Here is a 4,124-nt window from a genome sequence, read left to right as displayed (position 1 = left end):
AGCCAGGGCAAAGGGGGCCCCCGCCCTCGGGTGCCGGCCCCGCTGCTCCCCGGAGGCTTCGGATTGTCCTTTTCGATGCCCCCTCACCACCAGCCTCATGGCCACCACAGACGGGACATGAGGCTGCCGGGATCCCGTGCCCGGGAAATGGACCCCCGCTGGCCTACCTGTGGCCTCCTGGGAACACGTGCCCCCTTCGGTTCCCCTAGCCCCCACAGCGCCCCTACAGCCAGCACCGCAGTTTCGGGCGGAAAGGCCTTTCCCATCGGGTTTTGCCCTAGCCAGGTGGCTCAGCTGGTTGGAGCATCGTCTCATGCACCAAAAAGTCGCGGGTTCGATTCCTGGTCGGGGCACGTATGGGAGTCAACTGATGGCTGTTTCTCTCGCTCTCCCTTCCTCTCTACAAACATGTCCTCAGGTGAACATGTCCTCAGGTGAGGATTAACGAAGAAAGGCAGCATTCTTCCGGGTTTTAGGCCTGGGTGGTGCCGGGCAAGGCGGGGCTCACTCCTGATTCACAAAGAGGCGCCTGAGGCTGGGCCGGGTGTGGGCCACCGGCCTCCGTCCCGGGCTGGGTCCACTCGGCTGCTCCTGGGGCACAAGCCCTCCTGGGGTCGTGGCGACGTTTCCGTTCCCCACTCTGCGTGTCTGTGACAAGTGGCCAAGGAAAAGCACCTCTCGAGGGCCCTCAGCCATCGGGCGGCTCCCTGCACGTTCTCCCCAGGAAGCCCTGCCTGTGGCCACGTGGACAGACAGCCGGAAACACTGACACCACCATGTGCGGTCCCCCTGGTGGCCCAGCCCCAGGCCTGTCCAGACCAGGCTGCAGGAAGGAAGGAAGCAGGGTGCTGGCCCAGCGTGGCCCTGGCAGGGAGGCAGCGTGGTCCGTGCCCACTCGAAGGGGCAGAAACTGGGCCCTCCCCCCAGACCCGGCTTGGCATCCCAGCTTCCCTGCAGCTCACCCTGAGGTGTGGACACCCGCCGCCCAACAGGGTGCGAGAGGCCCTGGCACAGGCGGTGAGCTCCCCGTCTCAGGGGCATGTGACCTGGGATGCTCGCTGGCATGGCTGCTGCCCACACCTGCTGGGGTTTCCCAGGATGAGGACAAAGGGCGAAGCATCCGGTTCAGCCAGACAGGTGGCCCAGCCCAGAACAGGGAACAACTGGGTTCCTTGACCGCAGGGCAGCAGTTAGAACTGGAAAAGCCGGTGAGATGTCCCCACGAGGGCTGCTCCGGGGCAGTGACGGCGCATTTGTGGGGTGTCCCCACCAGCACCTCACACAGCACTCCCTTCTGTGGGCCCTGCTCCTCTCCAGGCCCCCAAGCCAGGGCCCGGCCCACCTCCTCCTGCCTCCTATGCAGCCACCCTCGCCTCATCCTGACCGCTGTGCCAGTTCCCGTCCCCCAAAGGGGACCCGGCCATGAGCGGGTCTGCCCCGCACCAGCTGGTGGCGTGTGGGTTCTAGACTTCACGCGGGCAGTTTCATAAGACGAGTCCAGGTGATTTAAAAAAATTTTTTATATAGTTTTTATTTTAGAGAGGAAGAGAGAAACATCATGATGTGAAAGTCATTGATCGGCTGCTTCCTGCAGGCCCCTCACTGGGGATCAAGCCCGCGATCCGAGCATGTGTCCTTGGCCAGAATCGAACCCAGGACCCTTCAATCTGCAGGCCAATGCGCTATCCACTGAGCAAACCAGCGAGGGCGAGTCCAGGTGACTTTAAGAGTGTGTTTATTGCCGAGCAATAAAATATATATATATTTTTTTAAAAAGTGTGTTTATTGACCTAGCCTGTTTGCTCAGTGGATAGAGCGTCGGCCTGCGCACTAAAGGATCCCGGGTTCGATTCCGGCCAGGGGCACATGCCCGGGTTATGGGCTCGTTCCCCCTGCCCCCCAAGTAGGGGGCGTGCAGGAGACTGCCAATCAATGATTCTCTCTCATCATTGATGTTTCTCTCTCCCTCTCAGAAATCAATGAAGAAAAAGTGTGTTTATTAAAGCTGGGAACTAACATGAGAAAGGCAGGAGGCCCCGGGGCCTTGGAGACGGGCTCGGGGTAAACCTGGGGGAGCTGCCTCGGCCCATGCTCCCCTAGTCGCAAGCCTCCTGGGGACCCTGAGTGTTTAGGAGGTGCAGGCCTGTGGGGGAAGGAGAGGGGGCTGGGAAGGCCTGTGTGCTCCTGGGAGGGAGAACGTGCACCCTACACCCTCTTCCACCCTTTCCAGCCCTCCCCGGGAGTCTTGGGAGGATCTCAATGGACTACCCACCAGCTCTATTCCCTTAGCGTCACCCGCCCTCGGGGAGGCCGGCAATGGCACGTTTGGTTTCTGCTGCCTTCCCGAGTGGCTGGTTTCAGCGGCTCACCCTCCGGACGGACGGGAGGCGTGGGAGCCATTTGCTCCGTGTCCGTTGTAGAGCAGGAAGGAATGACTAGCTGGCCGCACACTGCGTGTAACCACCTCAGTCTCCCCACACCACTTGCCAAGGGATTTTCCTGGCTTCTTACTCCCCTGCCTCCCTAGCTCCCTCCCGCCCTCGGGCCGCCAGTCAGCTGAGGGACACCCTCCCAGCAGCTGAGGGACAAGCCCCACCCGGCTGCCTCCACAGCCTCTGAATAAAGTCCAGGGCCTTATCAGGCCGTCCAGCCTCTCTCGCCCCTGCCGCTCCCTGGCCTCACCCTCCCACGCCTGCCCTGCCCTCCTGGCCTGGGTCTGGCCCATCATCCCTGCACTCAGCCGCTCCCGGGCCTCGGAGACCCCCACTCCCGCCCACAGCCGCCCACAGGTCCCTGCAGGGCTCCTGCCTCCGCTCCTCTCCCTGCTGGTCCCAGGAAGCTGCCACCTGCGCCTCCCCCATGGCACCTCCCTTCCCCCCGATCCTGGTGTCAGCCTGGCTTTGTACAGGGCCTTCTGTGTGCTGCCAGCACCACAAAACCCTTCACGTCGGGAATGAGAGCGGTGCGCCTGCTCAAAGCCCTCCCAGGCCCCCTCACACAGAGCACCAGTCCTCACCCTGGGCCCTCCAGCCTCCCCTCGATCCTGACGCCCGCCTCTTCTCTGCATGGTGGGCGCCCTCAGGACCCTGCCTCAGGGCCTTTGCACCAGCTCTTTTCTCTGCCTGGACCCAATTTCCCAGCCTCCCTTGCAGGTAGGTGGGGCCGTGGGGCCGAGTCCCTGCCAGTGGGGGGAGCAGGCTCTCCACTTCCAGGGTCCACACTGGCTGGATACTACGGACTTAGAGATGATGGGGCCACAGATGCAGAGGCCTGGACACTGCAGGGTCAGGGGGAGGCCAACACTGCCCAGGAACAGCTGCGTTGGCCTCTGGGTGAGAAACAAGTGTGGGCTGAGTTCAGCTGCTGGAACCTGGGCCTGTTTGTTACAGCAGCTGGCTTGCATCCTTCCCTGACTGATAGATGTGCACCAACCAGCACTGAGCTGCACCTGGGACAACACTCCAAGGGGACAGTGCCGCTCAAGGACAGGGTCCTCTCGCTCCCCGCTCAGTCAGAAGACCCCTCCTCCTGGGAGTGCAGGGCAGATGGCACCAGGGCCGCCCTGTGGCCCTCTAGCGATGGATTATGCGGTGGGAGGCAGATACAGAACGACCAAGGGACGTCCCTCCTCTCAATTCCCAAGGCCCTGCCCAGAGCCCAGCGCCACGCTCACAGCCCCAGGCAGGAGGGAGCCTTAAGCTTGACACCCATTTTAGGGGTCTCCTGTTAATTAATTAGGCACCATGAGCAACGCACGCCAGCGTCCGCCTCGGGTGTATTAACGGCACATCTATAGGGCGTGCCATGGGTGGTATCCGTTCTCACATAATTCACCACCCGCTCCTCCCTGGGCTCCGGGAGAGCCCGGCCAACGCCAACTCTTACATTTCATTATAAATGGCTTTGGTGGGCATGTCGGCAACTTTTACATCTCCATCCACTTTATTATTAATGGCTTTCCTGAGCGGAGGCAGCCAACGTCGCACACACCGTGTCATAAATATTTGATCCGGCATCTATAGTCCGCCATTTATCATTTATAACGGGTTACAAAAACATTATAAAACATTTACCACCCGTTTATAGATCATTTTTGGCTACCACGACACTGTGTTATAAATGCA

Source organism: Myotis davidii, unplaced genomic scaffold, assembly GCF_000327345.1.
Source record: "Myotis davidii unplaced genomic scaffold, ASM32734v1 scaffold399, whole genome shotgun sequence".
Taxonomy (NCBI): domain Eukaryota; kingdom Metazoa; phylum Chordata; class Mammalia; order Chiroptera; family Vespertilionidae; genus Myotis; species Myotis davidii.
The sequence above is the reverse complement of the archived record's forward strand: the minus strand, read 5'-3'. Positions refer to the sequence as shown.